Genomic DNA, 9,469 nt, shown 5'->3' with positions numbered 1-9,469 from the left:
CTGTCTACCCATTGCATGCAAAGGCTGGATCCGGCTGACTGAGGCAACCTGGTTCAACCTGGTTCAATGGTCAGGAAGGCGGTGACAGCAAGCGTTGTGGAACGCTTAAGAGCACAACAAGACACGTAGGCGTCCTGGTCATCCACTGCGCCCTGCCCTATCTCCAGCCGTCTCGACTTCTGTCCTGCCACTGGATACAGATAGGAACTGGGAAGAGAGAGTGAGGCTGACGTTGCGCAACTCTCCCTCACTTTAATCCAATTCACGCGCAAGTCTCCACATCATATCATATCATATTACCTCATATCAAGTCCTGTGGCGATGGGCGAGCGACGAAGCAGCAGGTGTGGATACACTGGGAGCTGTAGCCACGGACCTGCACATAGGCGGCTCAGGCATAATGGTCGTTCCTCACTGACCGAAGCAGCAGTGGAGCTCGGCATCTTCTTGAGCGACTGAGCAGCCCTATTCAGGATTGCACTGCTCACCTCCATAGAATGAGGAGAGGGCTAGAAAAGGTGCCCTAAACATTGCCTGCTTCACCTTACCCTGGCCAGCATACACACAAAAGCGGTCGAATAAAAACAAAAACAAAACTTAGAGTGACACCGATCACTATTGGCACATGGAATATGCGCACATTACTGGACAACATCACGGCAGACAGACCGGAGAGAAGAACAGCACTTGTCGCTAGAGAGCTCGCACGCTACAACATTGACATTGCAGCCCTTAGCGAAACTCGCCTTGCTAATGAAACACAGCTGTCCGAGTCAGGCGGTGGCTATACATTCTTCTGGAGTGGCCGCAGCATTGATGAGCGTTGCGAATCTGGAGTTGGCTTCGCCATCAAGAATCATCTTGTTCGGAAACTTGCCAGTTCCCCCAAGGTTATGAATGACCGGCTCATGACAATGCAGCTTCCGCTTCAAAAAGGAAAACAAGCTACTTTGATCAGCGCATATGTTCCTACAATGACCAACCTAGAGGATGTGAAGGATAAATTCTACAAAGAACTAGATACTCTGCTATCGTTAGTGCACCGCACAGACAAGCTGATTCTGCTTGGCGATTTTAACGCAAGAGTCGGATGCGATGCCGCAGCCTGGGATGGAGTCATCGGGAAAAATGGAGTGGGAAAGCGTAACAGCAATGGCCTGTTACTGCTGAAAACTTGTGCAGCACATGACCTTCTGATCAGCAATACGGTCTTCTGCCTTCCTACCCGTAACAGGATTTTGTGGATGCATCCCTGTTCCAAGCACTGGCATTTGATCGATTATGTGATCATCAGGAGAAGGGACAGACAAGATGTCAGGGTTACAAAAGCTATGTGTGGCACTGACTGTTGGATGGATCATAGGCTCATAGTATCCAAAATGAAGCTCCGTATCATGCCGAAGAGATGACCACAAGGCTGTAAGGCTCTCAAAAGGATCAACGTGTCGAAGCTGAAGAACAGCCGCATCACTGAAAATCTAGCGGAAGACCTAGAGAATGAGCTTGCTGATCTTCGTATTGAGGATGATGCTGGGAAAGACTGGGAGTGATTCCGCAACACTGTCCATACAGCTGCATTGAAGGTATTGGGGCCCTCCACATGCAGGCGGCAAGACTGGTTTGACGAAAATGATGCAGAAATCCAAGCCTTACTTGCTGAGAAGCACCGCCTGCATCGTGCATATCAAAACGATCCATCCTCAGTGGCAAAGAAGACCGCCTTTATCAGCGCTCACAGAACAGTACAGAACTGACTGCGCAAAATGTGGGACTTGTGGCTGAGCGCCAAAGCAGATGAAATACAGGCATATGTGGACAGGAACGACTATAAGCAGTTTTATGAAGCCCTCAACACATTCTATGGTCCACAGTCTTCTGGGAGCTTTCCCCTCCTGAACTCTGATGGTACTGTGCTCCTTACAGAGAAGACGCAGATTCTCCAGAGATGGGCTGAACACTTTGAAGCAATTCTCAATCGCCCCTCAGTCATCAATGATGAGGCCATTGACAAGATGCCCCAGGTTGCAGTCAATGACTCCATGGATGCTTCACCAGAAGAGGACGAAGTGAAGAAAGCTATCAACCAGCTGTCAAGTGGCAAAGCCCCAGGGTCAGATGCCATACCAGCAGAGGTGTACAAAGTCGGTGGACCCGTGCTGCTACGGAAACTCACTGAGCTGTTTCAATCCTTCTGGAAGCAGGGAACCATTCCACAAGAATTTAGAGACGCATCCATCTTGCACCTCTATAAGAGGAAGGGCAATCGCCAGGTATGCGACAATCACTGGAATCTCGCTGCTTTCTACAGCAGGGAAAGTTCTTGCACGGGTTCTGTTGAACCGATTGATCACGCACCTGGAGAAGGGCTTACTGCCTGAATCACAGTGTGGCTTCCGCAAGGGACGTGGGACTATTGACATGATCTTCGCTGTGCGTCAGCTACAGGAGAAATGTCAAGAGCAGAATCGTGAACTCTACACAACTTTTGTGGACCTCACAAAAGCATTTGACTCTGTCAGTCGCCAGGGCCTGTGGAGGATCATGTCGAAATTTGGCTGTCCAGACAGATTTATACGAATTGTACGTCAATTTCATCACGGTATGATGGCTCATGTCCTGGATGATGGTGAAACATCTGAGGCCTTCCCAGTCACCAACAGTGTCAAGCAAGGGTGTGTTTTAGCACCCACTTTGTTCAGCATGATATTCTCTGCCACTTTGACTGATGCCTTTCAACACTGCACTGAAGGAGTAGGCCTGAAGTATAGAACTGACGGGAAACTATTCAATCTGAGGTGACTGCGTGCCATCACCAAGGTGAAGGAAACTGTACTTCAAGACTTTCTCTTTGCCGATGATTGTGCTCTGAATGGTAGTACAGAGCCAGAAATGCAAGCCAGTATGGACAAGTTTTCAACTGCATGCAACAATTTCGGTCTCACCATTAACATCAAGAAGGCCTGGTCTATACTAGGAGGTTATGTAGAATTTAGCAGCGTTAACTCGAATTAACCCTGTACCGTCCACACAACAAAGCTATTTATTTTGACATAGAGGTCTCTTTAAATCGATTTCTGTACTCCTCCCCGATGAGGGAAGTAGCGCTAAATTCGACATGGCCCTGTTGAATTAGGGTTAGTGTGGACGGAATTCAAGGCTAATAGCTCCGGGAGCTATCCCACAGTGCACCACTCTGTTGACGCTCTGGACAGCAGTCCGAGCTCAGATGCTCTGCCAGCCACACAGGAAAAGCCCTGGGAAAATTTGAATTCCTTTTCCTGTCTGGCCTGTTTGAATCTCATTTCCTGTTTGGACATCATGGCGAGCTCAGCAGCACTGGCAACAATGCAGAGCTCTCCAGCAACGGTGACCATGCAATCGCTGAATAGAAAGAGGGCCCTAGCATGGACTGATCGGGAAGTCTTGGATCTGATCGCTGTGTGGGGTGATGAGTCCGTGCTTTCGGAGCTGCGATCAAAAAAACGGAATGTGAAGATCTACGAGAAGATCTCCAAAGCCATGACAGAGAGAGGATACAGCCGGGATGCAACGCAGTGCCGTGTGAAAATCAAGGAGCTGAGACAAGGGTACCAGAAGACCAAGAGTCAAACGGACGCTCCGGATCCCAGCCCCAGACATGCCGTTTCTATGAGGCACTGCATTCCATTCTAGGTGCGGCCGCCACCACTACTCCACCACTGTCCTTGGACTCTGATGATGGGGTATTGTTGACGGCCGCTTCCTCGGAGATGTTCGCGGACGGGGAATATGAGGAAGGAGATGAGGACGAGGCAGTCGACAGCGCTTTCAACGCTGATTTCCCCGACAGCCAGGATCTCTTCATCACCCTCACGGAGATCCCCTACCAACCCTCCCAAGGTGGTAACTCGGACCGTGAATCAGGGGAAGGATCAGTAGGTAAGTGTTTTTAAACATTTATTTTGAACAGAATAGGAATGGTATCTTAACAATGGGTTTTTCATGATTAGTTTGCCTTAGGTGCTTTAGTTTCTAGTCCTTGCCAGTGCAGCTACTGGAAAAGTTTGTCAATATGTCCGGTTTTTCATGATTAGTTTGCCCTAGGCGCTTTAAATTCTGTCAATATGTCCGGGGATAGAGCAGAAATCCTCCTGGGACATCTCCACAAAGGTCTCCTGGAGGTATTGTGAAAGCCTTTGCATCAGGTTCCTGGGGAGAGCGGCCTTATTGCGTCCTCCACGGTAGGAAACTTTTCCGCGCCAGGCTAGCAGCAAGTACTCCGGGATCATTGCCTCGCACAGCATGGCAGCATACAGCCCTGGTGCTTGCTGGCATTCACGCAGCATGCGCTCTTTCTCTGTCTCCGAAATCCTCTTCAGAGTGATATCACTCATGGTGACCTGCTTTGAATTAGGGGAATGTTAGTATTGGGACTGATTGCCTGTTCCTTTACATAACTGTAACAGGTCGTTTACAGCCACGCGGTGAAGACGTGACAGGGGCAGCATACAGTGATCTTTCCCGGGGACAGCCGTGAGGGGGGTGAGACAGGGGCAGAGTTCATGCTGGCTGGATTGCCGGCAGCAGGAGCTGGCCAACCCTAGGAGCATTGCTTGGAACGTGAAAGGAGGGCACTGCTATAAATTAAGCTTTAAGCAGCCAAAAGTCTACGGCTTACCATGTCCATCTGCTAGCCGAATTCCATTGTCCAGTCCCGCTTGTGTGATCTGTACAGCAAGACCTCAAGAACTCAATGGGAAGGCTGAAAATTCGTCCTTGTACTGAGTGCGCATGTGATAGGTGCTGTGCATGGTCTTGTTCACAGAGAAAGACTATATTCATTGTTCGCAAAACTGTATCTTTGTGAGGAATTCACTCCCTTTTTCCCATCCCACAGCTGCGAGTGTCTCCCAAGCTACCCCGGCATCCCCCTCCCAGAGGCTGCCGCAGATCAGGCGACGAAAGAAAAGGACACGGGATGAGATGTTCTCAGAACTTATGGGCTGCTCCCGAGCCGAGGCGGCACAGCAGACCCAGTGGAGGGAGAACATGTCGCAATACCAGCGATCACACAGCGAATGGGAGGACAGGTAGTGGCAGGAAGACCAGCAGGCGACTCAAACGCTCCTTGGAATAATGAGGGAGCAAACGGACATGATCCGGCGCCTTGTAGATGTTCTGCAGGACCGGAGGCAGGAGGACAGAGCCCCGCTGCATTCTCTAACCGCCCTCCCCCGCCACAAAGTCCCATCCCCCCCTCACCCAAAGTCCCAAGAAGGAGGGCGGCAGGGGCCGTGAAAACAGTCACTCCACCCCTGCAGACTGCTCAAGTAACAGAAGGCTCTCATTCCCAAAGATTTGATAAGTCCTTTCCTTCACTCCCAAAGCACCTCACCCAAGCCCCCGTCCCAGTGTCATCCCCTAACTGTGTAGTTGTTAATAAAAAATACGGTTCTGTTAATTACTGTTTCGGTCATGTTCTTTTAGAGGACAGTGTGTTTGAAGGTGGGGAAGGGAGTTGGTAATTGGAGAGGACAGTCACCTTTACCAGGGTACAGACACGGGGGCAGGTTCAGCACAAGGTCACACACACATTGCAGTCACTAGGCACCCTGGTCAGTCTGGGAGGTGGTTTTCATGTTCTGTGTGTGGGGGGCTATGTGAGTTTGTGGTGGGGAAGGGCGGTTACAGATTTTATGCAGTGGTCCTTAGCCTGGATGACAGAGCCACGCAGCAGGGGATCTGTAACCGTCCTCCCCTGCCACAAAGTCACATAGCCCCCACACACAGAGTCCCGAACAGGAGGGGTGGCAGGCTCCATTGAAACAACCAGTCCACCACTGCGGACCGCTCTAGGAGCAGGAGCCTGTCATTGCTCGAGTTTAGAAGCGTCCTTTCCATCACTACGCCCGCTCCCCACCACAGTCTGCATCCCAGTTTCAACACTTTACCAGGAAATCCTTAATAAAGAAAACGGTGTTAATGAACAAAGTTTCATTTATTTTATTTTTAAAGGTGTGTTGGAAGGGGGGCAATGGGGTGAAGGGGGTATGTAACTGGAGAGGATAGTCAACATTAACTGGGTAAAGAAACGGGGGCAGGTTCAGCTTCTGTTTAAACAAACTTAATAGTCACAGAAACAACAAGGAGTCTGGTGGCACCTTAAAGACTAACAGATTTATTTGGGCATAAGCTTTCGTGAGTAAAAACCTCACTTCTTCGGATGCATAGAGTGAAAGTTACAGATGCAGGGGTGGAGTGACTGTTTTCACAGCCCCTGCCGCCCTCCTTCTTGGGACTTTGGGTGAGGGGGTATGGGACTTTGTGGCGGGGGAGGGCGGTTAGAGAATGCAGCGGGGCTCTGTCCTCCTGCCTCCGGTCCTGCAGAACATCTACAAGGCGCCGGATCATGTCCGTTTGCTCCCTCATTATTCCAAGGAGCGTTTGAGTCGCCTGCTGGTCTTCCTGCCGCTACCTGTCCTCCCACTTTCACTCTATGCATCCGAAGAAGTGAGGTTTTTACTCACGAAAGCTTATGCCCAAATAAATCTGTTAGTCTTTAAGGTGCCACCAGACTCCTTGTTGTTTTTGTAGATACAGACTAACACGGCTACCCCCTGATACTTAATAATCACAGGTTACCCTGCTCACTCTGGAACCTAGCTTTCAAAGCTTCCCGGATGCACAGCACGTCCCGCTGGGCTCTTCTAATCGCCCGGCTGTCTGGCTGGGCATAATCAGCAGCCAGGCGATTTGCCTCAACCTCCCACCCCGCCATAAAGGTCTCCCCCTTGCTCTCACAGAGATTGTGGAGCACACAGCAAGCTGCAATAACAATGGGGATATTGGTTTCGCTGAGATCAGAGCAAGTCAGTAAGCTTCTCCATCTCCCCTTGAGATGTCCAAAAGCACACTCCACCACCATTCTGCACTTGCTCAGCCGGTAGTTGAAGAGTTCTTTTTCACTGTCCAGGGCGCCTGTATAGGGCTTCATGAGCCAGGGTATTAGCGGGTAGGCTGGGTCCCCGAGGATCACTATAGACATCTCCACATCCCCAACAGTTATTTTGTGGTCCGGGAAGTAAATACCTTGCTGCAGCCGTCTAAACAGACCAGAGTTCCTGAAAACACGAGCGTCATGAACCTTGCCCAGCCATCCAACGTTGATGTTGGTAAAACGTCCCCTCTGGTCCACCAGTGCTTGCAGCACCATTGAAAAGTAGCCCTTTCGGTTAAAGTACTGGCTGGCCTGGTGGTCCGGTCCCAGGATAGGGATGTGAGTTCCATCTATAGCCCCACCGCAGTTTGGGAATCCCATCACAGCGAAGCCATCTATGATCACCTGCATGTTTCCCAGGGTCACTACCTTTGAGAGCAGTAACTCAACGATTGCATTGGCTACTTGCATCACAGCAACCCACATGGTAGATTTGCCCACTCCAAATTGGTTCGCGATTGACCGGTAGCTGTCTGGCGTTGACCGGTAGCTTCCGGAGGGCTATGGCCACTCGCTTCTGGACAGTCAGGGCTGCTCGCATCCGGGTGTCCTTGCACTTCAGGGCAGGGGACAGCAACTCACAAAGTTCCAGGAAAGTTCCCTAACGCATCTGAAAGTTTCGCAGCCACTGTGATTCATCCCAGACCTGCAGCACTATGCGGTCCCACCAGTCCATGCATGTTTCCCGGGCCCAGAATCGCCGTTCCACAGCATCAAAATGACCCATTGCCACCATGATGTTCACAGCGCGGGGTCCCGTGCTTTGTGAGAGGTCTGTGCCCCTCTCAGACTTAATGTCCTCACCGCGCTGCCATAGGCTCCTCGCCCGATTTCTCAGCATCTGCTTCTGAAAAAGGTGGATGATAAGGTGCGAGGTGTTGACAATGGCCATAACTGCAGCGATGATTGCAGCGGGCTCCATGCTCACAGTGCTGTGGCGTCCGCGCTGTCAATCATCAGAAAAGTGCGCGAACTGATTGCCCGCCAGCGCTTTCACAGAGGGAGGGCGGGAGTGAGGGTTGAATGACGACAGTTACCGAAAACCACCCTCGACACATTTTTTGCCCCAGCAGACATTGGGGGCTCGACCCAGAATTCCAATGGGCAGCGGGGACTGCGGGAACTGTGGGATAGCTGCCCACAGTGCACCGCTTCCAATATCGACGCTTGCCCCGTTAGTGTGGACTCACAAAGTCGAATTACTGTCCTTAGGGTGGATACACACATTCGACTTTGTAATATCGGTTCCACAAATTCGCTTGAAGTAAAATCGAACTACTCTCGTAGTGTAGACATACCCGAAGACTGAGGTCATGCACCAGCCAGCTCCCCACGCTTTGTACTCAGAACCGTCCATCAATGTAAATGGACAGAGACTTCAGACAGTGGACCACTTCACGTACCTGGGCAGTACCCTTTCCCGAGCAGTGTCAATCGATGATGAAGTAAACTGCAGAATTACTAAAGCCAGCTCTGCATTTGGCCGATTGCGCTCCAGCGTTTAGGAACGTCGAGGGATCAGCCTACCACCGAAGCTGAAGGTCTACCGAGCAGTGGTGCTTCCAACTCTGCTGTACGCCTGCGAGATGTGGACTGTCTATCCGAGTCATGCACGAAGGCTCAATCACTTCCACATTTCCTGTCTGCGAAAGCTTCTAAAAATCAGATGGCAGGACAAAGTGCCTGATACTGATGTCCTTACTAGAGCCAGTCTGCCATCAGTTCACACATTGCTGATGAGAGCCCAGACCAGGTGGGCCGGACATGTCATGAGAATGTCAGACGAACGCATTCCTAAACAGCTCTTCTACGGAGAACTACTCAGGGAAAGCGCTCCCATGGAGGACAAAAGAAGAGGTTCAAGGACATGCTGAAGACCTCTTTGAAGTCTGTGGGGTCCCATGCGGAGCGGATAAAGCACACGACCAATGTGGTTGCAAGCTGAATCCGAATTCTGTTTATTACAAGCTTTCTTTTATAGTTTTTCTCAACATTACATAACCCAATTAGGCTATAATCACACATCTACGGATTGGACAAGAAGGAGAATCATGTGTTTATCACATGTATAGCCCCACGCCGATTGGTTCAACCGTTCCTTACATAAGGCCATGATTTATTACCTTGTTTACCTCATCTTATATAATCCCTAGACCACCAGGGGGCCTTACATAAGGCCATGAACCGTTGCCTGGCAAGTGTCCCATCGTGACCCTTACCTCCTCATGGAACTTTCCATTAGGTTGGTGTAGGGATGATACATCCCCACAGAAGTCCTTCGAGATCAACACCACCACATGGGAAACCTTAGCACTGAACCATCCAGCATGGCCCAGCCTCATTCACACAGGCAGTAATACCTTTGAGGCGAGGCGTATTGCTGAGGCTGAAAAAAAGCGTGAGCAGCGCAAGTCCAGAGCTGCTCATACATCATCGACAGTGCCATTACATGTCTGCCTGACGTGTGACAGGACGTTCCACGCCCGAATCGGA

General features: G+C 50.6%; 1 pseudogene; it reads left to right on the top strand.

Moving 5' to 3' along the window:
• The first annotated feature begins 596 nt into the window (after positions 1–596).
• On the top strand, positions 597–8,846 carry LOC117888244 (annotated as a pseudogene).
• The last annotated feature ends 623 nt before the right edge of the window (positions 8,847–9,469 follow it).

The sequence above is a fragment of the Trachemys scripta genome, chromosome 15 (assembly GCF_013100865.1).
Source record: "Trachemys scripta elegans isolate TJP31775 chromosome 15, CAS_Tse_1.0, whole genome shotgun sequence".
NCBI classification, from domain to species: domain Eukaryota; kingdom Metazoa; phylum Chordata; order Testudines; family Emydidae; genus Trachemys; species Trachemys scripta.
This window is presented reverse-complemented; position numbering and strand designations above follow the sequence as displayed.